Source organism: Nymphalis io, chromosome 22 (genome assembly GCF_905147045.1).
Source record: "Nymphalis io chromosome 22, ilAglIoxx1.1, whole genome shotgun sequence".
In the NCBI taxonomy this organism is placed as follows: domain Eukaryota; kingdom Metazoa; phylum Arthropoda; class Insecta; order Lepidoptera; family Nymphalidae; genus Nymphalis; species Nymphalis io.
The window spans coordinates 2,073,835-2,082,850 of NC_065909.1; positions in this window are offsets into that span (position 1 = coordinate 2,073,835).

Consider the following 9,016-nt stretch of genomic DNA (forward strand, 5'->3'; position numbering starts at 1 on the left):
AATTGAACTGTGAACATCATGATATAAGAGCATTTTATTGACATATCATTGCTCAGCGTTAGTTTTGTCCTCGGGCGAGCACAATCTTTTCTTATCGATATTGAAGATAGATTCGCTAGAGTCCTTACCAATATTATTGAAGAACAAAAAAGCGTTTATATATATTTATATATATCACGTTATGTATGCTGCGAATGGAATTCAGGCAAATATCACGGAGTTATCATTTGGTTTTTAGTGCTTATAATTCACCCTGCATGTGTCATTTGCCACCTTTTGGTAAATAATCGCAACCACATATAGACATTGGTCCTGTAAGTAATTTTAACCATTCCTTACATCGTCAGCGCACCACCAGCCTTGGGAACTAAGATATTATTATGATTCCTGTGTCTATAAGTACAATGGCTCTCTAACTCTTTAAACTTACACTCAACAATAATAATTTTTGCTATTCAGCGGTAGAATATGTGATGAAAGAGTGGCACCCAGATGAGAGCGTCACAGTGTGCAAGCGATCCCGTGGCGCTCCTCGTTAAGACAGTAAGTGTATCGCTTGTTTTTTAGTGGGTATTCGGATGTTCGGAGCACACTCAACGCACTGGACACCGGCAAGTCCCCCACCGTTCCAGTTCCGTTTTTCCAGCGTGAAAAAAACTGGTACCCAGACGGGCTTGCGTAGTAAGAATGGTTTTCTTCACGTGGGATCGTGAGAAGCTATTTTGAATCGTTATTTTATAAGTTTACTAAATATGTTTTTAAGATAAATTTATATTTGTATTAATTAATTAATATAATTCAATTCTTCATTAAAATGCACGAAATATTTGGAAAAATCTAGAATTCTCCTAAAAGAATTTAACAAATTACATTCTTTGATATGGCGCTACTTTTAGTGCCCCACTTTTTATGGGGCGTTTCATGCGTGCTCTGCGCAACGAGTGTCATGTCCCGATTAGCAAAAATGTTGTAACGAAAAGAATTAACAAGAAATCGCTATGTTCGCGGTAAAAATAAAATGTTCTTATAAAACATTAGAGGCATTTGAGAAATCAGAATAACATTTTTTTCATATTCGGTTAGTTCTTTGTTTTAACTTTGGAATTCAATAACTATAAAAAATAATATTAATATGTGGCATATTTTACAGCAGGCTGCCTATCTCTTGCCAACCCTCACAGGATGCCTTCGCAGCTAAGATGATACCATACTATTAATTTATGCACTTACATTAAAAAATAAATAATGTTATCGCCTCTTACAACGCTCGCCGATTGAGAGTCGATCTTTTCTTCTAGGTAATGTGCTTACCGACATCTGTTAGATACATAACATACAACTCTATGGTAAAACCCCATCTAGAATACCTAATAGAAGTATGGGGTACCGCAGCTAAAACACATTTAAAACAAATTGAAACGTGTCCCAACAAAGTCAAACGATTATTCCATTACCACTACCTAAATCCGACATAAAAGATCTACATGGACACTAAATTAATGACACTATCACAGATATATAAATATAAAACATACATATTAATACATAAATTATTAAATAAAAATATTTAATACAAATTAACATTTACAAGAGAAGGACAAACACAAAAAAGTTTAACTAGAAAAAGAACAATATTTGTTTAAGACCGCCCCGAACTAACTACGGAAGAAAAAATATATTATACGAAGGAGTAGAACTATATAACAAATTACCTAACGATATTAAATATGAAATTCAGTCCTTTACCTTATATTAAAAAAAAATCACTACATATCGAAAAATTTCTCTAAGTTTCAAATAAATAAATTAAATAATTATTTAGGAATAAAATTTGTATGTATACATATATACATATATATGGTGTAACTATTTTGTAGTATTTACACTATAAATAAATAAAAATAAATATGTAATAGCCGTAGACTTACCATGTAAAAAATACGTAATAGTAGCCTTACTTTTTTTCTTTTACCCACCTCCAACAATGTTAAATTATAACAAACTAATTTAAAAATTTACTAATACCCACTTGTTCCATAATTTTTGTGTTTACTTATATGATTAACGTGTATTTCTTATATTAAGTGAATTGTATCCTTTTTTGAGTAATAAATGTCTTAAACCAGAGTAATAATCACAAGCAATAAACAAAAAGTAGACACAGAAACAAATTATCTCAAAAAAGATTAAATATTACGATTCTAATACTATAAATTTAAAGTGAATTTGTTTGAGCCATTTCAACTTTATGAACTAGCTCAACCAATCATTTGGAAATTTGGAACGCAGATAGTTTGGACACAAATATATAAATCCAGATCGGAATAATAAAAATTTTAAGCTAAAATGGTGAATATTATAGCTTAGAAACATATAAGACTAGCTAATCGTCCCGGCTTCGCACGGGTTTTGCGTAAAATACGTTCTTATTGAGCGTCTACGTCTGGTGTTTGGGGTAACCCTATAGTACTGTACTAATTTTACAATAAAACCACCGAATATGTACTGCTGATCGGATAGTGTAATTGGTCTCTCTCTCTCTATAAATTGGCTAAAACTTATTAAGTTCTTACGCGCTCGATGTGAAATACATCTCGCGCCATCTATTGATAAAAAAAAATTAAAATGACATTTGACACAATGACAATCAGCCACTGGGTCATTGAGACCCTGGCCCTTTGGGCCAAAAATTAAAGACAGGACAGGATAACCTGTCGGTGAATAACAGCCCGTGTAAAGGGGGCAACGCCAATGCCCATACCCGGACTGTCATCAGTCAGGAAGAACCAGCTCTTAATGACAATCGGGCGGATAGTTTTGGAGATCTCATTATATAATACGAGTAATGTTTGTGTATATATAAAACATTGATCAGATCTATCAAAATTAGACAAATCCAGAATTGTAAACACTAATTAAACAAATGAAAATTCAGTGGTGCTTACTCGGATTTGAACCCGTGATCATCAGCTTAGAATTACTCGTCACCTCTGGACCATCTCGGCTCAAATTATATAATATAATCGGCTTATATTGATAATAAATGAAAATTGAACAAATATTTGAAATTTGAAGATAAGTTACCATAAGTTGAAAGATAGCCGAGATGGCTTAGTGATAAGAACGCGTGAATCTTAAGCGATGATCGTGGGTTCAAACCCGGGTGTGTAGTGTAAGTAGTGCTTACTACTGAAGTTTCATGTGCTAAATTTGAAAACCTGCATATGTTTAATTTCACTGAAATTCTGCCACATGTGTGTTCTACCAATCCGCATTAGAGCATCGTGGTGGAATAAGCTCCAAAACCTTCTCCTCAAAAAGGGAGAGGAGGCCTTAGCCCAGCAGTGGACATTCACAGGCTGTTACAGTACTGTACTGAAAGATCAATAGTCAACAATCTGTTCAGATGATTGAAATCGCTTTCAATTCAGACGAAGATTGACCATAATAAACGCGATACAAGTCTTTACAATTTACATACACATTCCATAATTATTTTTGAAAATAGAAACATTTTGAATTCACTCTCTGGAATTTCGTTACAACGTGTACAAAGTTTTAAAACAATTTTTAACTTGTTATTGAGATATCAAGTTAGGGAATTTACGTTTGTTCCTTGTGAGCTATAGTTTATAGAAATTTCACGAATGCTTTTCTTAATCTTCATCATAAAGTTGTAGTGTATTTTAGTTTATGTAAATTACACGATTTTTTTTATATTATAGGTTGGCGGACGAGCATATGGGCCACCTGATGGTAAGTGGTCACCAACGCCCATATACATTGGAATTGTAAGAAATGTTAACCGTCGCTTACATCGCCAATGCGCCACCAACCTTGGGAACTAAGATTTTATGTCCCTTGTGCCTGTAATTACACTGGCTCACTCACCCTTCAAACTGGAACACAACAATACCAAGTACTGCTGTTTTGCGGTAGAATATCTGATGAGTTGGTGGTACCTACCCAGACGGGCTTGCACAAAGCCCTATCACCAGTAACTGATGATGTTGTTCATCTGACTTCATCCACGATGGCAATACTAGCTGACTGAGAAGGATTTATAGTCCAAAAGTATATGCGCAAATCCATGTGCATTCTCTTCGTCCTCATTCTCATAATCTGATAAGACACTAATCATATACTATCGGAGAGACAGCAGATGCTAGATCAGCTTTATATACTTTTGAATTTATTAAAAATATAAGCACTACATATTTCTTTACTTCGAGATGCTAATGTAAGAAAAACCCGTTTACTTTTATTTGCTTGAACTGGGGGTTGAATCCAGGACCTCAAGATATACAGCCTTAAAAGTTAGCCACTAAACCAATGGGAATTTAAACCTTACACGGGGATCTAGTCTGAAATTAAATTAAATTTTTATCAACAAATTTAGCCTAACAAGTAGTGCGTTTGAAATGAATGTGTGCAAAACATAAGGAACTAAGAAATTCGGTCACCTCTCCGGGGATTATCCCATATCCCAGATCTAAGCGCTAAATCAGCGAGAATTTTGCGGATTTAACCGTTATCAAACAAAACGAGGATCGTTTAACAGTTTGAAAATAGGTTTCGATTCAGATTCGCAATTTAAACTCGGCAAAGTGATTAAGAAATGCATTACAGATAATAACAATTTTGAATGTCGTTTCTCTATATACGTTTTAGTCTCAGGTAAAAAATAAATCCAGACAAAATCAGTTTTAACTAGTTATTTGAAAATATAATATATAAAATTGGGTTTAGTTTCGAAGGACACCAGGATATGTCAGTTCTGTCCTCCTTATCGATTTCAGTGTCACGGCGGCTTTTTTAAAATAAGAATAGCAGACTGTGCAAGAGATAGCACAGGTGCACTTTTTATTCCCTAATTCTCTCTTCTTATAATACGAAACGACTTGTTAGATATCAGAACCAACTGCTTTACATGTTTCCGAGGCAGCGATAACACCAAATTTCAAGTATTTCAACTGCTGGAGAATTCGTGAACTATATATATGAATATGTATTTATATAAGAAAATACAGAATCAGTAACTTTATCTTCGATATTCTTTTTTTATATCAATTGACGAGTATGGTGTATTCGTATTTTTATTAAGTATATTTTACAATCTCAATTTTTTTTTTATGTTATAGGTAAGCGGACGAGCAAATGGGACATCCGATAATAAGTACTCATGCCAATGCGCCACCAACCTTGGGAACTGAAATGTCATATCCGTCGTGTCTGTGGTTACACTGGCTCACTCACCCTTCAACGGTTTGAGTGAATAGCGGCAGAATATCTGATGAGTGGGTGCTATCCACCCAGACGGGCCAATATTAAATTATTGTCAATATTCAATAATAATGACAGGCGAATTTTGACCGATGCGAATTTAAAAAAGCTGAGATGGCCTAGTGGTTAGAACGCGTGAATCTTAAACGATGATCGTGGGTTCAAGCCCGGGCAAGCACCACTGAATTTTCATGTGCTTAATTTGTGTTTATAATTCATCTCCTGCTTGACGGTCAAGGAAAACATCGTGAGGAAACCTGCAAGTGTCTAATTTTATTGAAATTCTGCCACATGTGTATTCTACCAATCCGCATTGGAGTAGCGTTGTGGAATAAGCTCCAAACCTTCTCCTCAAAATGGTCTTAGCCCAGCAGTGGGACATTAACAGGCTGTTATTGTCTGTTACTGAGTGAGTTATTTACATCAATTTGTATGATGTTGTGTTGTATTTTTAAAAGGACCAATTTGAAGTTTTTATTAAAATAATTTCACTTTTGTGGTACTGTGGTTTTGTGGTACTAAATATATTGCCAAGTCATAATAAATATGATATACATTAATTCAAAGTACTGCTTGTCGCTGATGTATTATTTCAATGAGATAAGAGCCCAGTGCGGCATGAGTCGCTACCCGTATGTCGATATTAAATTAATCCTTTAATGAAACCACTGAACTGATTAATTTACACGTACCTCGTTACGAAACTTCGTCTCCGTTGGTTCGTAAGTTCTTAATCTATTATATACATATAACAAAGCTATGTGTGTACGTTTTTATGTACCTGTATACTTATTGGTAGTAGGGCTTTGTGCAAGCTCGTCTGTGTAGATACCACCCACTCATCATATATACTACCGCAAAACTGCAGTACTTGATATTGTTGTGTTTCGGTTTGAAGGGTAAGTGAGCCAGTGTATTTACAGGTACAAGGGACATAACATCTTAGTTCCCAAGGTTGGTGGTGCATTGGTGATATAAGCGATGGTTAACATTTCTTACAACACCAATGTCTATGGGCGTTGGTGACCACTTAATATTAGGTGGTCCATATGCTCGTCCGCCTACCTATACTATAAAAAGGCTGTAAATGTCCCACTGAAAGACTAAGCTTTTGACTCCTATTGAATTTTTTTTGTTTGAAATTGATCACCAATACCCATTGACATCGGAACTGTAAGAAGTATTAATCAACCCTTACAGCCAATGTGCCGCCAACCTTGGGAACTAAGATGTTATGCCCTTTGTGTCTGTAGTACACTGGCTTACTCATTATTCTAACCGTACCAAAATATACTATGTATAGCTGTTTGATGGTAGAATATTTGATAGTGTGTGGAGCTTGCACAAAGTCTTATCACCATTTGAAGCTTATACCATCAAAATTTTTCTACATACGTATCCTTTGCTCTTAATTCAGTAAATCTGTCCTCGTGACCGAAAGTGATAACGACTCTAGTGAGAATTGAAAGAGGGCCCAATTCTCACTAGTGCATACGACAGCCCGACGCCATTCCGGCTGCTTTTTTCTCAGGATCGCTTGACTCGAGACAGGTGAAACGATCAAAGAATTTTTCAATCCTACCTTTTTTTTACATAGTACCTTATTCAAAGTAAACACAAACGCAAAACGTTCAGTTAAGAATATATGAACATGTCCTGTCTGGGTGTAATTATTGTAAGAATTACAAAAGAAAAGTAGTATATTAAATTTACAAAAGAAAAGTAGTATATGCAGTATATCAGTTGTCTGGTTTCCATAGTTCAAGCTCTGATTAGCTTGGGATCAGATGGCTGTATGTGAATGAAGTCCTAGGATATTATTATTATCAAACAACAATTATTTTCTTCCTAAACATCTTCTAATTATTTACATCATCCAGTATAGTAAGTATTTGTTTATAAAGAACAGCAAAAAGTTTAATTCATAAAGTTTTCCTACTTATCGCGTTAGTGTCGACCCGAAGCGGCCAAGTTCGAAACAAAACAACGTTCCAAGTCTAAGTAAGTCTAGGTAATCGGCCATTACTTTTGCGATCGCATTATTCAGTTCTATTCGTATAACTGTATGAAAACATTGTTTTAGTTCCAAATAATTTGCGGTCTGAGTACCAGCGATTTGATATGTAATTACGTGATCTTATCGTAATTTAAAATGTATATCACTTAACTGCTCAACTGATTATCATATAATTATAATAATAATAATAATAATAAAATCATTTATTTCGACCAACCAGGGATCATAAAAACAAATAAATATTAAAAAGACAAAAATTATAATAATAAAAATCTGAATTAAATCAAATCAATTCAAATTCACACTAATCAAAACAATCAATCATATTAAATTATATTCAGTTAGACTAAATCAAATATATAAATAAAAATTAGATTAAATCACATTAATTTAAATTGCATTAAATTAAATTTAATTATTTTTTTTACTGGTGGTAGGGCTATGTGCAAGCTCGTCTGGGTAGGTACCACCCACTCATCAGATATTCTACCGCAAAACAGCAATACTTAATATTGTTGTGTTCCGATTTGAAGGGTGAGTGAGCCAGTGTAATTACAGGCACAAAGGACATAAAATCATAGTTCCCAAGGTTGGTGGCGCATTGGTGATGTAAGCAATGGTTAACATTTCTTACAATGCTAATGTCTAAGGGCGTTTGGTGACCACTTACCATCAGGTGGCCCATATGCTCGTCCGCCTTCCTATTCTATAAAAAAAAAAACATGTTTTCATGGATACAGAAAAGGACAAACACACCCTCTCCCACTCTATCACGGGCGAAGCCAAGGGCGCCAACTAGTTATTATTAAAAGATTGAGAATAAAAGATTTCGCCTAACATAGTGTTTATATTTTTTTTTTTTTTTATAGAATAGGAAGGCGGACGAGCATATGGGCCACCTGATGGTAAGTGGTCACCAACGCTCTTAGACATTGGCATTGTAAGAAATGTCAACCATCGCTTACATATCCAATGCGCCACCAACCTTGGGAACTAAGATTTTATGTCCCTTGTGCCTGTAATTACACTGGCTCACTCACCCTTCAAACCGGAACACAACAATATCAAGTATTGCTGTTTTGCGGTAGAATATCTGATGAGTGGGTGGTACCTACCCAGACGAGCTTGCACAAAGCCCTACCACCAGTATATATAGTTTTCATACAATATAAATTCATTGTTACATTTTTTTATTAGTTAAGCAATTAAAAAGCAAAATTGTAAACATTTAGCAAGAATATTACAGACGCTTAGATTGTCGAACATCTTTAGTAATTTTATAATCGCTGAAGTTTGTTTTTTTTGTTACGTTTTCATGTCTTAACTATTCAACTGATCATGAAATTTTGCATACACGTTGTCATTGAACAAAGACATCGGATGTCTAACAGCTGCCAACCATAATTTGTATAAACATCGTATTAAATCCAAAATGGCGCATGACAGCTGCCTTATAATCAAATATTTTGGGACGTTTTTATGCGCTTAAATTATGTTACTCATAATTATTTATTAAGTCATTATATAGAGATAAAATTATGCATATAAACACGAAAATACATTAAATTTTAACTCGGTATTTACTGCTTTCTACAAATTAAATAACACATATGGGAAGCAAAATGGATGCGCGATAGCAATAATTTTATCGCCTTATACTTCAAATTCTTCCTTCTAGAAATAAAAAGCAAGTACTTATAATTTCATACATATAAA